Below are 21,527 nucleotides of genomic sequence, written 5' to 3' on the forward strand. Positions count from 1 at the left end.
AATGGAGGGGAAGCGAGGATTAGAATTTGTGACAGGGAAAGGTAAAAATTACAAAATATCCAAGGGTTCGATCCATTATTGTCAAGTACTGTGAAGCAGGACAATACATAAATATGTAAATAAATAAATACAGCGGTATCAATTCAGGAGGAAGGGAAGATATCTACACTTATGAGATGGCGCATGATCCCATACATCATGGGGGCAAAAACCTAAACAATAATTCAAAATATTTAATATAAAAATCATTAGTATTGAAAGACAGGACCACTTTTACATCTTCATAACAAAATACATCTTTGTATCCAAATTTTTCGCAAGACTTCTTGGATGTTATAATGGCTTTTGCTTTAATATTTCCACTGGCCATTCAGGTTAAGTATATAGTCTGCACTAAAGAGTAATATGTGTAACATTTTATGGGCTATCACCGCTTTTATGTAGACATTATTGGAATTAGGGGAGAATATTCGCCGTTATGTCAAAAAACAGTTATTTATGTATGTATGTATATTATATAGTATATGTATGTATGTATGTATGTATGTATATATATATATATATATATATATATATATATATATATATATATATATATATATGTATATATATAAAAGATTAAATTTATTTAGCAACCACGGCGGTGTTGCTCCTTTTTGCACGATTTTAGTATCATGATCTACTTTAATTAAAGCTTGATTTGTTTAAGTATAAGGTTTTGGTTTCACTTACCTTTCCTCAACATATGTTTTAGATTTAGAAGGATGCGTATATAAAAATTACACACACACACATATATATGTGTGTGTATGTATATGTATATATATATACTTATACATACACATACACACACACATATATATGTGTGTGTGTGTAATTTTTATATACGCATCCTTCTAAATCTAAAACATATGTTGAGGAAAGGTAAGTGAAACCAAAACCTTATACTTAAACAAATCAAGCTTTAATTAAAGTAGATCATGATACTAAAATCGTGCAAAAAGGAGCAACACCGCCGTGGTTGCTAAATAAATTTAATCTTATTATGCCCAGCTTATGTCAAAATTTAACCGAGTACTTTCCCGGTAAACAAAAACAAAAACAATAAAATTTCCGACTTGCATCACTACGGTTGGATATTTTGCCTACAATATTTCCCATCACAGAAGATCTTTTTGACCCTTGTTGCAAAAAGTATATGGTGAAACAACTGGGTTTGCAAATTCGATTGCCGATTTGATTTGAACTTTGTAGGGAATTTTCTTTTTAATAAATTTACTTAAAATCGTCGTTTCCAGAACTCAATGTAGCGTGTATCCCTTCACCCCACTCGGAGAAGTGCGGATCAAAACCTGTTGATTTAAGTAAACTAATTTATAGCACTTGAACACCTTCCAGGCTACAGTTTATGAGCCCCAAACTTTTCAGACATCGTGAAATACTTGGACCTATATCGATAGGAATGCATACACAGAAAAATAAATACACCACTAAAAACGAAATTAACAATTATTAATCTGTATACGGGGGAAGACTATAAGACCTAATGCTGATGATGAATAACAACATTTGGTTAACAGAGTAGCTAAAATAAATATATACCAATAAATAAATTGACTCCAATCTGACGGTTAAACATTAGAGTTATAGGTTTCTGTCAACAGAATTTTCATTTAACTGGCAATAAAGGATATAATTATAATGTCACAAATGTGTATCAGAAGTCGTATTTTACTGTATCATGTTTTTTTTATATTCTCTATGAATGTCAACATTGGAACCTCTCATATATCCACTTACTTTTCATCTAAAACTCTGTACATTTTTGCTTTTGTCTGTCATTTGAAGAGCAGTTACCACTCACATTCTACGTTAAAATCATATGATACTCGCTCATCAATCAACTCTACTTGCTCTCCGGCCTCTGTAACCTACTGTCCCCTTCATTCTAATTCAAAGGTTTGATGCAAGTTACCAAACACTTAAGTTAAGAAATGAGTGATTGGATTTGCGCTCACAAGGATGACTACTGACGATCATTCAGATAAATCACTAATATACAATACATTTTGTTATGGAAAACAATGTGAATATATTATGTATATATGTATATATATATATGTATTATATATATATATATATATATATATATATATATATATATATATATATATGTGTGTGTGTGTGTGTGTGTGTGAGTGTGTATATATACATATACATTATGTATACACACACACACACACACACACACACACACACACACACACACACATATATATATATATATATATATATATATATATATAGACGCACACTGTAGCTTCCTTTCGCATGATGGCCATATCAGACATTTGTCAGAAGCCAGGAAACTACCCTTTATAAATATGGGCCTATTTCACCTAACCGTCTATATACCCATGCACCCATTTTCCCCCAACATTCAGAATGTACTGTAAGACAGAAATGTACCACAAAACAAGCAACTCACTTAATTCAAAAGAAAAATACGTATTCCTTCCCCCTCACAACAAAGGGCAAATTCAAACATTTTTTTTTCCATTTCAGTGTGGCAGAAATAAACATTTTGCCTGCACTTTTGCCCAAATGAGGAAAGCAATTAAACACACAAATGTAGGTCAACTGTGAAGGGAGTTATGGCGTCTCTTAATTGACGAGAAAGCGCCTAAGCTCAAATTAGAGCCATACACGGACGTGCTCTCAAAATGCAATTACTGTATTTCGGGGGTCCTGTCAGCCTCTCTATTATCTCGGGGCAGGGACAGGGCAGGGACACTGTAAGGGCCTGTGAAGGGAAGGAAGAGGCAGGGAATAAAGAAAGTATAAGAAAATATTTACTCTGTAAATATAATCACGCAGTCACTACGCCCAAGTAAAAGGGAGGTGAAGGTGATATATATATATATATATATATATATATATATATATATATCTATATATATATATATATATATATATATATATATTTATATAAAAATAAAGCTATATATATATATATATATGATATATATTAGCATATATATAATATATATAATTATAAAATATATATATATATATATCTTATACATTGTAATAAATAATTAAATATATATACATAATATATATATATAAATATATATATATATAATAATATATATGTATAAAATAAAACCATAGAACTATCATATATACGTAGTAGATATATAATATATATATATATTCTATATATATAATCATATATATTATATATTTTTAAATATATTTTAACTACCCATGGAGATTCAGGGCCTCTGTAACACGGTTTTTTCGCAATAACTTTTTTATCTATGCATTTCATAAATATAAAACGCTTATTCAGAATACATATTATATCAACACATAAATTTTGAGTGTATTCTGCACTACGTAGGTTGAATAAATTTGGTACTTATAATGTAAAAGTGACCTTTTTTGAAGACGGGCCAACTTACTCAGAGATAAGGTTTCGAACGCACTCGTTACGTAACTTATGACATCATTTCTTCCCTCTTTCTCGATGGATGATTGGCTATACGTAACGAAGGCTAAACCTCTGGCAACAATGACATACAAATTTAAATACAAGCAAAGCAGTACACCTTTATGAACTCTGGAACCTCCCCACTGATAACTGTCATAATGAACAAACCAACAAAATATGTTAATAAATACAAAAACACTTCGATTATTAGTCTAATTCCCAAAATAAGTTTCCAAAGAAATTACAGTCTACTTAATGGTCACGATCAGATTGACAAGATGTAGGGAATAGTTGGTAATTACCAAAAACATAGTAGACAAGCTTGATTTGATAACTGTTATATCCTATGTCAAGCAATTTTATTTATTGGCTATCTACCTATTTACTGAAAAAAAATAGCCGGTACCGTATATTGGCTTTAAACCTTCACCAATAATTATCGTCAGAATGGTGACTTCATGAGGCTCCACCCACTTTCGCCTCGTTATAATTCAGGATAACACTGAAGGCTACCATGGGCATTGTTGGATTAGAAAATTTAACTTGTGGCTATAAAACTAAATTTCTCGAGTAGTTGTAAGAAGTGCTAAATGATCCTCAAGGATCCCAGCAGTTGGTCTAAACGTTTAATTCATGTATATTACTGCTATTACTGTTGCGGCACTACTGCTACAGTAGTATTACTACGCTAGCACTGATACCCCACTCACATCTATGTATCGTTCCGCCATTCATAAAGTCTTTGGGTTTCAGAGCCGATGGCATTTCTGTCTGGTGGATGGACGGGGCAACATTTAGTCAAGAGGTGTTTGTTTACCTTGCTTACGTAATGAATGTTTTTCGACTCTTGGCTCGTAATCATTGGCCGTGGCGTCGGCTAGTTCATTTTTACTCTATAAAAATCAAAACCATCGGGTTTAGGTTATTGATAATGCTGACAAAATTTGTGTGTGGTTGTAAAATATACATATGTCAACTTTCAGCTACATCCGATGCTTTGACAGGGAGCAAAGTCCAAAAAACCGTGTTACAGAGACCCTGAATCTCATAGTAGTTACCCAAATAACTATCAAGAAGAGCGAGTCGTAATTGATGGGCAGTGACCTTGAAGATGTGATGCCCAAGACGTTTGAAGAATACTGTGGTCACAGCCGTTAATATTTTGAAACGAAGTTGCAAAGAGTTTGAATTCTTAAACAAATCTAACTAATCTTGGATTCAGAACAAAATCAACATGAAATGAAAGACATCAGATTCTGAGAAACATGAATTTAAAATGGGTACGTGCATCCCTCTTGGTCAACCAGTTATCAAGCATTATTCACTGCTCAAAATCATTGAGTTTTGTTCATTATCCCAATTTCATTCACTAACATCCCCTAGGTTATGTGGCCTTCATCAGTATTCCTCTTCCGCTATGAAGTGAGCGTCCCCCAAAAATTCAAGATAATTTTCATACTACATCGACACCGTCGGATTAAAATGGCCTTTTGCCTTCGCGAGCCCTTGCCCTAAGTTTTAGGTGTAGAAAGGGATAAGAGACCTGTCATGGACCTCTACACACGGTCAACCAACAGAGACTATTTCCAGGTCGTTGGAGCTCGGGTATCACCGAGAAACTGCAGCTTGTTCCAGTTCCACACCGACAATCTTTCTTACTTCATTTGTGTAAAACACTGAATTTCATTGGCATAATTTAATTCTCCATGGCCTGTGAATCGCACCAATTAAAAATTTATTTAATTCTAGTACATCATTCATGTCTATCACATTCTCCCTCACTGTCTTAAATCTACATAAATGGTTTCCCAATTTGACAAATAATCCATTATTGCAGTTCAATAGCCTACTCCTACTTATTTTACTGTCTCATTTCATTTAATCCTGATTTCCACGTGCACTTCAATAAGATCATTGTAATGAAATAAAGTTCCCTTTCCACCTCACATAATCCGGGTCATTATCCAAATTTCAACAGTGATTGACGGTTTTCGTAGTTGGTGTAATTCAATGTTATGTTTCTGAAAATCATAACAAATCCCCTCTCGAATTCTCAACATAAAATTGCAATTATTTATAAATGTACCATACAAAATTCTTTTAAAAACTTTCTTCGGCGGTTCTTCTACGCCCTCTTCCTCACCAGGTGCGTGATTCACCTCTGAGACGATTCTCAAATACTTATATGAATCAGCACCTCAGTTCTTCCATTACTTACCCCGAAATTCACTGTTTCATCTTTCCGGCTTTCGTTTACTCTCACAATCTTGACTTTACTAATATTTTTCTTAATTTTTTCCCCTTCAAAAATCTTTTAAATTCTCTTACCAGTCTCTTCAGCTTCAACTTCTCTTCACTATCACCGAATCATACTATCATCTGCAAACATCACTCACTCCACATTATTAACGAGCACCTTTCTTAACCATCTGTAGTTTTCCATACTTTTGTCAACAGCCAGTTCATAAAAAAAACTAAACCACTCTGGAGATTATTATACACAATCTAAAACTTTCCCATCTAAATCTTCTAAACAAAGCTTCGATTTCATCATTGAAACTTCTGACCGCCTACAAAAATTTAATTTTACCAATTACATCAAGGAAACCTCCGCCACATAACATCCTTATAAATTTGGACGCGATGTTGTTCAGGGTTCATTTGCACTACATAAATCTCTCAAAACCTTACCGGAACTTTTGAGAAAAACTGCCGCGGAACTTATTGTGCCATAAATATCGCGAACAAAGGACTAACCTTTCTGGACGATGTAGACTCGGGAGTAGCTTGGTGAGGTTCATTGTGGTTTCCAGAGCGATCTTTCAACGTTAACTTTGTATCTCGTCGTGAAATGGAATGTGCTCACCTTTTGTAATAATCGGATACTATATATATTCACACATATACATACACCCACACATACATACATACATATATATATATATATATATATATATATATATATATATAATATATATATATATATGTGTGTGTGTGTGTGTGTGTGTGTGTGTGTGTGTGTGTGTGTGTGTGTGTTGTTCCAGTTATCAGGAAGAATTCTGGGATCAAGTTATCATCATCCCGCCCTTTTCCACTTATAAAATATAACGCTCAATACACACACACACAAACACACACACTCACACACATACATATATATATACACAAAACTATTAAGAAGATGGTAAAAAAATATTGTTTTGTAGTTGCAGAAGAATAATCATTCCATTATATAAATAATCACACACACACATATATATATACATAAATATATATATATATATATATATATATATATATATATATATATATATTCATGTGTATGTGTGTGTCTATACGCGTGGCGTGTTTCACTGACTACACGTATATGTAAAAGTAATACATCTCCTGTATGTCCACTAGTCTCAACTCACGCACTGGCAAGAACCACTCGTAAACGCGGGAAATACGAGATCAAAGAAGGCCGAAATAGGTGTACCAAGGGCACTGCGGATCGAGTAAAACTCGGGTAATCATGAGGTCGACGGAGTCAAGTGCGTGTTCCAAGGATTACTTGCCTACTTCTGATTGGGAAAAACATTTATAAAAACATTAGGCTGAAGTTGTACAAGTTACGCTTTTTCCAAAAGAGGATAACTCTCTGAGGGTTTGGTAACATATTGCAGTGTTTTATGTGTCTCTCTTTACTATTTGTTTGTCACACAAGAAGGATTATACACAAGCTGAGGCACATGCAAGCATTACATATATACATCAAAACATACATACATGCATATATGAATAAGTATATTTATATATAAATGTACGTGTATATATATATATATATATATATATAATATCTATATAGTATATTATCTCTATATATATATATATATATATATATTATATATACACATTTCCGTGACCTAATTCAGCGAAGATACGATCGCCCGTTGCTGCTGACATGTCGCAAGTTGGAGAATACCTTGAAGAAGTGGTGGAAGGCCAAGCTCGACCTGGAATTTTTACAATACTGCCAACTGAACCATGTTACGCCGAACTTTGTAAAATTTAAGTTGTATAGACGCTCTCTTTATAATACCAAATTTTATCATGACTCTACCATAGCCCTGTTAACCATTGAGATTTGTAACAAAGAGAAACTCATTGAACAGCATATGAAACGCATTCAACCCTTGTACAATGAAATTCATAACAGTCTTACACTTATTGACCTCATTATATTTAACTGGTTACTAACTAGGATTTGAAATTCCTATATCGAAAGAATACAAAAATACCCATAATAACAAACTAAAGAATCTGGGCATCTTTAAACCTAATTTTACGGGCAAAGAGAATAAAGTGGTATTCAATTTCTCCGATTACAACTTAACTAGGAAGGAGGAATTTCTTTTATCTTTTGGGTTGGACTTCTGTTTACCTAATTATAAACCCTCGTACTATGAATATTACCTGCCTTTTGAAGTACTTTTTTCCAAACTAAAGAACCTGCCTTTAAATGCAAATATGCCGAAATTTCAAACCGAACTATCTGCTTTTGCCCACACTAATTATAGCAAACTGAAAACTACTATGAGATTCAGGGGCCTCTGTAACACGGTTTTTTCGCAATAACTTTTATCTATGCATTTCATAAATATAACGCTTATTCAGAATACATATTATATCAACACATAAATTTTGAGTGTATTCTGCACTACGTAGGTTGAATAAATTTGGTACTTATAATGTAAAAGTGACCTTTTTTGAAGACGGGCCAACTTACTCAGAGAAAAGGTTTCGAACGCACTCGTTACTAATGCTGGGGTCACACATTCACGTATCACGACGGCGTATGCCCACGTATGTGGATCTTGGGCATCATCGCGGTGAAATGACCTTGAACAGCTGGTAAAACAGGACACGGGCTACCGGACGTAAGCCAGCGACGTAAATTGCGCCGCAAATTGACGCGCAAAGAAAGCAAGGTCGGACGTCTACCTGGAACTTACGCCGATCAACTTCACGTCAAGACCACGCCCACCGTTGTAGGGCTGTGCTGTTGCCAGGGGTATGAGCACATTACTACAGTTTTTAATTTTTTTTATTTTATTCTGTTTGAATCCGCGAAAGACATCTACAACACAACTGAATATTACAGTTGAAAATTATATGCACACAAAATCGAGATTTATTATCATTGGGAGAGAGAGAGAGAGAGAGAGAGAGAGAGAGATTTACCAAGATATATACTTTCTAATTGTACAACAAAAACATTTCAGTAGACGCAATTAGAATAATGGTTGTAAATGAGCACATCACTGATTATATATTAACCCCATTTTTGAATTATATTTATAGCAATAACCAAGTAACCAGTCGACAAGGAATATACAATACGTAGTTTTAGGAATTATGATTTATGAACGCTTTGGGAGCTCTTATATAAGATTAGCACTAGAATTGTCTTGCTTCGATTTTACCATTCAGACATACACTTAGACTTATAAAACTGTTGACTATGGGCGATTTATATTTAAGCGATATAGAATAACATCTAATAACTTATCAAACATTCTTAAAAATAAATAGGAATTCTACCTATTCAAGATAATATTTTTTAGATGTATATAGGAATTCTTCTTAGATATTCACATTATTTGTTACACCATTATTGTAAGACTGCTATTCAGAAGAAATAAATATCTTCAACACTTCCATAATCTGAGAATACCGTGTTACCGGGAAAGTGTTCGTGTGTGTGTGTGTGTGTGTGTGTGTGAAAGTTATTCTAGCAGATTATACTATACGTTTGCTGTCTACAAGTGAAGTCTTTTGTTATTTTTGGCCTAAGCAGTAAAGGTTGTTTATTTCAAAAAGGACTACTAGACATCCTAACAATTGTCTTCGTCAGAAATTTCCCCAGCATTTTTATATTCGTTATCCATTTCCCACTCGCCCCTTTTATTGAAACCTTGTCTCCATATTCTGAATCGTGATCAGCCACCTGAGAGACAGAGAAACAGCCCCTGGGCTATGAAGCCATTAGTCCTGCTCCCACACAAATGGTTCGCACTGCATGGGTCCATATAAGTACTCGTCCAACCAGGGATTATTCATAGCCTAAAGGAAACCTTACCAATAACACCAGGCCCCAACTCCTCTACTGTTCCTGCGTTGCTAATCATAAATTAATTTCTAACTGGAGCAGGTGTGACAGACGACGTATAGGCGGTAGATGCCGGAATCCTGTTGACGAAAATGACCCGGTTGTTGATTTCTGGTTGAGATTTGTGTACCGGAACGCTGGAATACTACCTTGGGAATAGAGCCTGGGATTACCCTGTATCCCTCTGACAGATTCCAATTCATTGTTTGATTGATGATAGCGGTCAAAAGTCAGGAGAAAGTGGAAATCGTATTAGGAGCCAGTGCTAAAGGATTATTCCAAAATCCGCCATTGTCAATGAAAGAAATAACTGAGACCGTCAGGTCTTGGGATAATCCTGTGGCCATATTTTCAAGTTGATTTTCCAACAGATGACCCGAGGGCGCCGACCTGACCTTTTATACCACGCTACAGCGTTGCCATGTCGTACAGGGTTGTAAATGTGTGAATCGGTTTCGCCGTAGGCTGCAGCGCAATTAGGAGGCCCACGTGCTTCGCGGCGGAAAGAAAACAACGACGGCGAACAATGCAGGTGACCCTAGCGCGTACCCCGCAGCAGTCACCGTGGGTCCCACGTGCAATGCCTGGAGCTACGTCAGGAGACATTTGGCGTGACCACCCACGACTTGTTTTGAACATTTCAAAACTGGAGTGGGCTACGGCGCCCTAGTGGGCGGAGCTTAGCACCCGGACGACACGTCGCCGTACGTTTACGATTTTACGTGTGTTTTACGTTACATTTACGGTTTACTGACGTGAGCTGTTGCCAACTACCAATTTCCGCTCGTGCGTGGCCGTGCGTGCGTTGATACGTGAATGTGTGACCTTAGCATAACTTATGACATCATTTCTTCCCTCTTTCTCGATGGATGATTGGCTATACGTAAAAAAAACGGGGGAAGGCTGAAACCTCTAGCAACAACAATGACATAAAACAAATTTAAATACAAGCAAAGCAGTACACCTTTATGAACTCTGGAACCTCCCCCACTGATAATTGTCATAATGAACAAACCAACAAAATATGTTAATAAATACAAAAACATTTCGATTATTAGTCTAACTCCCAAAATAAGTTTCCAAAGAAATTACAGTCTGCTTTATAGGTCACAATCAGATTGACAAGATGTAGGGAATAGTTGGTAATTACCAAAAAACATAGTAGACAATCTTGATTTGATAACTGCTATAACCAATGTCAAGCAATTTTTATTTATTGGCTATCTACCTATTTACTGAAAAAATAGCCGGTACCGTATATTGGCTTTAAACTTCACCAATAATTATCGTCAGAATGGTGACTTCATGAGGCTCCACCCACTTTCGCCTCGTTATAATTCAGGATAACACTGAAGGCTACCATGGGCATTGCTGGATTAGAAATTTAACTTGTGGCTATAAAAACTAATTTCTCGAGTAGTTGTAAGAAGTGCTAAATGATCCTCAAGGATCCCAGCAGTTGGTCTAAACGTTTAATTCATGTATATTACTGCTATACTGTTGCGGCACTACTGCTACAGTAGTATTACTACGCTAGCACTGATACCCCACTCACATCTATGTATCGTTCCGCCATTCATAAAGTCTTTGGGTTTCAGAGCCGATGGCATTTCTGTCTGGTGGATGGGCGGGGCAACATTTAGTCAAGAGGTGTTTGTTTACCTTGCTTCGTAATGAATGTTTTTCGACTCTTGGCTCGTAATCATTGGCCATGGCGTCGGCTAGTTCATTTTTACTCTATAAAAATCAAAACTATCGGGTTTAGGTTATTGATAATGCTGACAAAATTTGTGTGGTTGTAAAATATACATATGTCAACTTTCAGCTACATCCGATGCTTTGACAGGGAGCAAAGTCCAAAAAACCGTGTTACAGAGACCCTGAATCTCATAGTAGATGGGCTCCTTTCTTTGAACAAAGATGATTTAAACACACTTCGTAAATTGAGTAAAAAGGAAGACCTGATATTTTCAAAACCAGATAAAGGTAAAGGAGCCGTTATTTTAAACAGGGTCGATTACATTCATAAGATGCAAACTATTTTATCGGATGACTCTAAATTTCTGAAAAATTGGTGAAAAGGATTTTAAACTCATTTTTAGAAACGAGGACAAAATCAACCGTTTTTTAAAGTCCCTAAAGGACAAGCATACAATTAATCAGGCTACTTACGACGAGCTCTTCGTCACTGGCTCTTCTTTTGGTGTCATGTATGGGCTTCCGAAAATACATAAGGAAAATATTCCTATGAGACCAATCCTTTCGTCTTATACAACTCCAAGCTACAAAATTGCCAAATATCTCATCCCTTTATTGGAAAGCTCTTTTGATAATGAGCTTAGTCTTTCTAATTCCTTAGAATTTAAAAAACAGTATTTTGTGTCAGGATTCAGATTTAATCATGGCTAGTTTTGACATAGAATCCTTATTTACTAATATACCCGTGGAGGAAACAATTGAGTATATTTTAGATACTATTTTTACTGATGATGAAAGTGTTCACCATGGTTTTAACCGTTCTGATTTTAAGAAGTTGTTAGAGTTGGCAGTGCGGGACACTGCCTTTGTTTTTAATGATGAGGTATATGTGCAAGTTGAAGGTGTGGGCATGGGTAACCCACTGAGTTGCACTTTCGCTAACATTTTTATGCACAAATTTGAGAGAGAACTGCTGGACAGTTGTCCCTCTTCTTTTAAACCCTTATTTTATATCGCCGATATGTGGATGACACTTTTGTTCTTTTTAAGGACCATTTGCACTGTGACTCGTTCTTGCAACATGCCAATTCTTTACATCCCAACATTAAATTTACGTATGAATTGGAAAACAATAACCAACTGCCTTTCTTAGATACGATTGTTATCCGTGACGACGACCGTTTTCACACAGGTATATTTCGAAAAGCAACGTTCACAGGCCTTGGTCTTAACTTTTATAGTTTTTGTTTTTTCAATTTTAAATTAAATTCGTTGTCTACCCTCCTCCACTGAGCCATGACATTAACTTCTGATTGGAGTCTTTTCCACAAAGAATCTGAATCCTTTACGATTATTCTAAATCAAATTGTTACCCTCCTAATCTCTTTATGAAATATGTCAGGAAAACTCTGGAAATTTCATTTCATCTCCAGCAGCAATACATTTGGCCCAGAAACTCAAGTTTTTATATGACGATTTTCGTTATATGCATGACACATCTTTTTTACCTCACTTAAGGAGAATTTTAATCAATCATTTTCCAGCTGTTGATGTTAAGTTTATCTTAATGAACCCTAGAACTATCAGTAATATGTGCGTCATAAAGAGAGATTACCTCCTTTAATGCAATCCGGCGTTGTCTACATTTATACTTGCTGCCGATGCAATAGGCAGACTTACGTTGGAAACACGCGCCGCTTGCTTAAGGTGAGATGTGATGCACATATGGGCATCAGTTTCCGTACAGGGTGTAAACTGTCCAACCCAAAACTATCTAACATTAGAAATCATGGGAAATTTTGTAAAAATAGTATAACCTATAAGGATTTTAAGATATTGTTATATCAAGTCCATACGCACATCACCTTCCAATTTTAGAATCTCTAGCTATAAAGAAACTAGTCCCAACCTTGAACAACCACTCTTCATCTGTTCCGTTGTACATAGCTTAAACCAGGCCCTTCTTCTTGTTTACTTTCTATGCGTTTTCCATACAGCAACCGAACGTCGTTGAGACAAGGTGTCTTTTTTTAACTATTCCTAATTTTAATAATGCCTTTTCATTTATATATATATATATATAATATAATATAGATATATATATTATATATATATATATATATCTATATATATATATATATATATATATATAATTATATATTATATAATACATATATATATATATATTTTTTTTTTTTTTTTTTTATTTCGCTTTATTTTATTTCATTATTTAGAGTAACTTGTATTTCAATGTTGTGAATTTCCTTGTATTACTTTATTCAATGTGTGTGTTTTTTTTTATGTCAACAAAAATAATTTAATGCTGTATTGTATATCAGTTTTTATCTTTTATTTTAGCCTGGATGATGAGACATTGGTCTCAAACGTCGCAATGAGAATAAAAGTGACATATGTTTGATGCTGTCTTCTCAACGCCTTCTGATTTGTACTGCTGAGGAATAGCCTAACCATCATGTTGAATTATATAGTTATAATATATATCTATATATATTATATATATATAATATATATATATATTATATATAATATATATATATATAGATATATATAAGCGGAATAAACAAATATACATAAAATTTCTGATAGCCCCAGTAAATTATGCCTGCAATAAACGTTACCCCATTAGGGAATTGCCGGTGGGTACATCAAAGAGACATGCAAATATTTCTGCAGTAAAACCATATTCCGACGCAGCGAAAATGAAGGCCGTTAATTCTGAAAGTACCAAAAGTTCGGATGTTAACCAATTTCTGACAGTACAAAAAGTTCGGATGTAACCAATTTCTAATTGTGGAAAACTGAATTACGTGAACTAACTCGACGTGGAGAGAAAAAAAAAACGAATTTACATATGCGTTGACAACCGAGCGTCGTTAAGGAGTGGGAAAGCTTTGGTCGCGAACGTTGAGTTTTGTTGAATTCACTTAAACCATTTATAAGTAGCTCAGATTCTTCACCAGAATAATGTGTCAGTTTAAATACGAAAGAGAGAGAGAGAGAGAGAGAGAGAGAGAGAGAGAGAGATTAACTTTCCTGAATGAAATTACATGAGATGTCGTGTAGCTATTATGTATGCCAACCCAAACCCAAGGTGGAGAGAGAGAGAGAGAGAGAGAGAGAGAGATAGAGAGTTAGAGAGGAGAGAGAGAGAGAGCTTAAACTTTCCTGAATGAAATTACATGAGCTGTCGTGTAGCATATTATGTAATGCCAACCCAAGGAGAGAGAGAGAGAGAGAGAGAGAGAGAGAGAGAGAGAGAGAGAGAGAGAGAGAGATATTAACTTTTCTTGAATAAAATTGCACGAGATGTCGGGTAGTATATCAATGGCAACTCAGAGAGAGAGAGAGAGTGTAGCGATATTGTGTAAAGCCCAACCCAAGGAGAGAGAGAGAGAGAGAGATGGAGAGGAGAGTTATAGAGAGAGAGAGAGAGGCGAGAGCGAGGCGGGGTGGGGGTGGGGTGGGGGGGGGGAGGAATAAATATATGTCAATTACTGGCTTCCTATGACCCATTTTTTTCCGACAATCATCCTGACAAACAAAACAATTATAGCTATCTGTCCTTGAAGAAGTTCAAAATAAAAGCATAGATTATTGTCGCTCCCTCTCCCCCACATTTACAAAATAAAAGATACTGGCACATTATAGAGGATACTTGCCAAAACAAGGGAACTGAAGCGTGCAAGTATTTTTGTGTACGTGAAGCCATTCAACAGTATCTCACTGGCTCGGAACAGGATTATTAGGAATTTAATCAACTTCGATAAGAGGACCCGTTACTTGATTAATAATTTCATTTGACATTCGATGTAAAGACGGATGTATATAAATGTAAACAATACTGGATTACTCATTAATACTTAACTTTCAATCCGAATAACTCGGACTGGATTCAATTACAATACTACGTGTTTTTTAAGTAAACAAATTGCTAAAGAAAGTCGCTCATGACAATGCAAAAATCAATCAATTGATTAATTAATCAATTAATTAATTAAGATATTCCTAACGAAAGCATTCAATTTCCTACCGAGATCACACAGGCGATAACATCCAAAACAGCATTTTAGGTACTAATTGAATGGAATATATAATTTATGCCAAAGGTCAAGCGCTGGGACCTATGAGGTCATTCAGCGCTGATAGGAAAATTGAGAGTAAAAGGTTGCAAAGGTGTAACAGGAGGAAAAACTCGCAGTTGCACGATAACATAACCGTTACGAAAGGATGGCTAGCAAGATGAAAGAAAGATAATATGAACTGAGGTACAGTAAAATGAATGAAAGGGGTTTCAGCTAGAGGCCGAAGGGACGCTGCAAAGAACCGTTAGTAATACCTATAGTGCACCTCGTGCCGGCATTACCCCCTTACGGGATAATTACTGTAAAACAACAGAACTGTTAACAAGTCGAGATATATAATGGGGAGGTAGTACTACAAACAACTGACAAAGAGGCGATCGTCATCACTAAATATACAGGACTCCTAGCAGTAAGTCAGCAAAGATAAGCAGGACCAGGTCAAGGTCTGAATAATTTAGAAGTGATATTAGCCGTCAAAAAAAAAAAAAAGTCGAGAGAAGGGGGCGAGACAGGGTCTGACTGGTGTGTATTATTCAAAGGTTGACGTAATAACCATGGTCGTTGTGTCATTAACGCAATTATTATGGCAATTACCTTGTACACAGGATAATAATCGTAAGTGCTCTTTCACTCGCGGATATAAACGTCTATTTTGATGGTACAATTATCATTATCATTAAACGCAAAACTATATCACTATAGGTTATGCAACCTTTATCATTATTTTGCTCAATATTCACTTCGAATCATATGAAACGGTTATCTTCACTGACTGATAGATTGCCAATTATGTACGTTGTTACAACTGCCAAGTTAAAAAATGACACATTAACTTGCCAAGCAGAGATTGAAATGACATATCAGTGTAGTGAATAACATGAAGCAGCAATTATACAAATATTTACACACACACATTATAGGTTTTCCTAAAATGATCAGTACTTTAAAATATGCATAATTATAGCTATTGCAAACAGTCATTCACCCCCTTGGGAAGTTCCTCGTTGGAAGAGTGGTTTACGTACTCGTCTACGGATTCGGTAGCTCAAGTTTGATTCCCCACTCTATCAACAAAGAATCAGAGTACTTTGCTTCTGGTGATTAAAAATTTATTTCCCGATATAATGTGGTTCGGATCCCACAATAAGCTGTAGGTCCCGTTGCTGGGTAACCAATTGGTTCCTAGCCACGCAAAAATATCTAATCCTTCGGGCCAGCCCTAGGAGAGCTGTTAATCAGCCCAGTGGTCTGGTTAAACTAAGATATACTTAACTTAACCCCCTTGGGAGCTGTACTATGTGGCACTTTCACATCATCATTCACATCTGTGAAAATTTGATACCACCACTGATTCCCGACATCATTCACGTCCATGGGGTTTTTATACCCTACTTCTCAACATCAGTCTGAGTTATACATGGCTAATTCTAAATATCCTTCACATCGGTTGGTTTTTATTCTGCAAATTCTGAACATCATTGAACCCGCTGGAGTTGTGCTTGGCTTATTCTCAACATCCTTCACATCTGTGGGCTTCGCACAGTGCAGTTTTTGAACATCATTCATCCATTTGGGGGTTGTATCGGCAATCCTTAATGTCATTAATCCATTTGGGGGTTGTATTGGCAATCCTAAACATGATTCATCCATTTGGTGGTTGTATTGGCAATCCTTAACATAATTCATCCATTTGGGGGTTGTACTGGCAATCCTTTATATCATTCATTCATCTGGAGGTTGTATTGGCAATCCTTAACATCATTCATCCATTTGGGGGTTGTACTGGCAATCCTTTATATCATTCATTCATCTGGAGGTTGTATTGGCAATCCTTAACATCATTCATCCATTTGGGGGTTGTATTGCCAATCCTTAACATCATTCATCATTTCTTGGGGAGATTGTACTGCTTAAGGGGGTCCTAACTGGGGCATCATTTCTTGGGGTAGGTATTGGCAATTCCCTTACCCAGGGGCATCATCATTTGGGGGTTGTATCGTCAATCCTTAACAATCATTCATTCATTGGGGAAGGTTGCAAAATTGGCAATACTTAACATCATTCTCCATTAAGGGGTTATTGGCAATCCTTAACATTATTCATCCTTTTTTGTTTTTATTGGCATCCTTAACGTCATTCATTCATTTGGGGGGTTTTATTGGCATCCTTACACATTATCCATTAGGGGTTGAATTGGCAATCCTTACATCATTCATCCTTTGGGGGTTGTATTCGGCAATCCTTAACATATTCATTCATTTGAATTCATTGGCAATCTTAAACATCATTCATCCATTAGGGGTTGTATTGGCAATTCTTTAACTTTTCATCCATTTGTGGGGGTTGCAATCCTTACCGTCATTCATTTATTTGGGGTTGTCTTCAATCCTTAACATCATTCATCCTTAGGGGTTGAATTGCAATCCTTAACATCATTCCCCATTTGGGGGGTTTTACTGGCAATCCTTACATTCATTTCATCCATTTGGAGATTTGTATGGCAATCTTAACACTTCTTACCTCATCATCATTTGGGGGTTTGGGGTTTATCGCAATCCTTAACATCATTCATCCATTTGGGGGTTGTATTGGCAATCCTTAATATCATTCATCCATTTGGGGGTTGTATTGGCAATCCTTAATATCATTCATTCATTTGGAGGTTATAATGGCAATCTTTAATATCATTCATTCATTTGGGGGTTGTACTGGCCATCCTTAACATCATTCATCCATTTGGATGTTGTATTGGCAATCTTAATATCATTCATCCATTTGGTGGTTGTAGTGACAATCCTTAACATCATTCATCCATTTGAAGGTTGCATTGAATATACTTAACATCATTCATCCATTAGGGGTTGTATTGGCAATCCTTAACATCATTCATCCATTTGGGGGTTGTATTGGCAATCCTTAACATCATTCATTCATTTGGAGGTTATAATGGCAATCTTTGATATCATTCATCCATTTGGGGGTTGTATTGGCAATCCTTAACATCATTCATCCATTTGGGGGTTGTATTGGCAATCTTAATATCATTCATCCATTTGGTGGTTGTAGTGACAATCCTTAACATCATTCATCCATTTGAAGGTTGCATTGGCAATACTTAACATCATTCATCCATTAGGGGTTGTATTGGCAATCCTTAACATCATTCATTCATTTGGAGGTTGTACTGGCAATCCTTAACATCATTCATCCATTAGGGGGTTGTATTGGCAATCTTTAACACCATTCATCCATTGGGAGTTTGTATTTTCAATACTAAACATTATTCATACATTTGGAGGTTGTATTGGCACTCCTTAATATCATTAATTCATTTGGTGGTTGTATTGGCAATCCTTAACATCATTCATCCATTTGGGGGTTGTATTATCGGCAATCCTTAACGTCATTCATTCATTTGAAGGTTGTATTGGCAATCCTTAACATCATTCATCCATTTGGGGGTTGTATTGGCAATCCTTAACATCATTCATCCATTTGGGGGTTGTATTGGCAATCCTTAACATCATTCATTCATTTGAAGTTGTATTGGCAATCCTTAACATCATTCATCCATTTGGGTGTTGTACTGGCAATCCTTAAAATCATTCATTCATTTGGAGGTTATAATGGCAATCTTTAATATCATTCATTCATTTGGGGGTTGTATTGGCAATCCTTAACATCATTCATCCATTTGGGGGTTGTATTGGCAATCTTAATATCATTCATCCATTTGGTGGTTGTAGTGACAATCCTTAACATCATTCATCCATTTGAAGGTTGCATTGGCAATACTTAATATCCTTCATTCATTTGTTGGTTGTATTGGCAATCCTTAACATCATTCATCCATTTGGGGGTTGTATCGGCAATCCTTAACATCATTCATTCATTTGAAGGTTGTATTGTCAATACTTAACATCATTCATCCATTAGGGGTTGTATTGGCAATCCTTAATATCATTCATCCATTTGGGGGGTTGTACTGGTCTAATCCTTAATATCTATTCTTCATTTTGGAGGTTATAATGGCAATCTTTAATATCATTCATTCATTTGGGGGTTGTATTGGCAATCCTTAACATCATTCATCCATTTGGGGGTTGTATTGGCAATCTTAATATCATTCATCCATTTGGTGGTTGTAGTGACAATCCTTAACATCATTCATCCATTTGAAGGTTGCATTGGCAATACTTAACATAATTCATCCATTAGGGGTTGTATTGGCAATCCTTAACATCATTCATCCATTTGGGGGTTGTATTGCCAATCCTTAATATCATTCAATCATTTGGAGGTTTTATAATGACAATCTTTAATATTGCAAAAGAAACCCACAGAATTCAATTTGTAACTTGTTTACTTCTAAGTTTTACATTTAGTTTTATTTTTTACTCCACACTCGAGTACTTTCAGGCCCTTCTGTGGCCCATTCTCAAGAGATGTTGGGATGTTAGCCTGGGTCAAGGCCCAGCAGTCTTCTGGAAACTTCTTCTCGTTGTGCTGTCATTTATGCGATGGCTGTTCTGGTTTTTCTTGAGAGTTGCCAATCCCCTCTTGTCGCTCTGATATCCTGAGCTGATGGTCAATGGGATTCACCCTTGTGTAAGGTGTGGTCACGGTAAGTCTGTTGGGCAGGACCACACCCTTACCACAAGGGTGAATCCCATTGACCATCAGCTCAGGATATCAGAGCGACAAGAGGGGATTGGCAACTCTCAAGAAAACCAGAACAGCCATCGCATAAATGACAGCACAACGAGAAGAAGTTCCAGAAGACTGCTGGGCCTTGACCCAGGCTAACATCCCAACATCTCTTGAGAATGGGCCACAGAAGGGCCTGAAAGTACTCGAGTGTGGAGTAAAAACTAAATGTAAATACTTAGAGTAAACAAGTTTTTACAAATTGAATTTGTGGGTTTCTTTTTCAATCTTCAGAAGAAAACTGAAAGAAGTTTTTGTTTGGTTAATCTTTAATATCATTCATCCAGTTTGGGGGGTCGTATTGGCAATCCTTAACATCATTCATCCATTTGGGGGTTGTGATTGCAATCTTAATATCATTCATCCATTCCATTTGGTGGTTATAGTGACAACCCTTAACTATCATTCATCCATTTGAAGGTTGCATTGGCAATCCTTAACATCATTCATCCATTTGGAGGTTGTATTAGCAATACTAAACATCATTCATCCATTTGGAGGTTGTATTGACTTCATTCAACCTGCAATGGGAGGGGTAAGGGGTTGGATACTGATAATTCTCATCATCAATCATCCCGAATAGGGTGTGTAGGGTTTTGCTTTCTGTCTGCAGTGGGCCATGCATGCACACAATATTATATGTTGTTTGGAACATCCTTTTGGTTCCCTATGCACTGCTTTTTTAGATTGTACTTTTTTTCTGTTCCTTCTGGGTTCGTCCCATCCACCATTCAGACTTTTCAGGTTAATTGGTTTCTTATTTCATCTCATGTTTGTGATCAAATTCCGTTAAATAACTTTATAATAATAAATTTTTAACCAACAAGAGGAACAACAACATATAATAATAAAAGTTTTATGAGCGACAAACGTCACTTCCAGACGTTAATAAATGTCGAAAAGGTACGAAGTTTTCTCAATGGCCACCACACCTTGGCACTCGTTCGAGCGTTCCCTGGAATTTTTTTTGTCCTTCTCCCAATCAACACAGCTCAACTGGCATCGTTCACTGCAGTATCTTGATTCTGCTAGTAAGGCGCTTTCACCAAGCGGCTTTGAACCCAGCTTGTATTCGTGCTAACTCGACCGTCATGAGAGTTTACACATTCATTCCGGTTGCAAGTCCAGTGCAAGTTCAGGCTGAGTGATACAAACAATACGCCGAAGTTTTCTGTGCAGCGTATAATGCTCTATGAAACTCTCAGCCACGGCCCATGAAACTCTCAGCCGCGGCCCATCAAACATCCAGCCACGGCCGGTGGTAGTGTGTTGTTGGCACCTATAACAGTGCCAGACGCACGATCATAGCTAACTTTAACCTTAAATAAAATAAATACTACCGAGGTTAGAGGGCTGCAATTTGATATATTTG

This window comes from Macrobrachium nipponense, chromosome 8 (assembly GCF_015104395.2).
Source record: "Macrobrachium nipponense isolate FS-2020 chromosome 8, ASM1510439v2, whole genome shotgun sequence".
NCBI classification, from domain to species: domain Eukaryota; kingdom Metazoa; phylum Arthropoda; class Malacostraca; order Decapoda; family Palaemonidae; genus Macrobrachium; species Macrobrachium nipponense.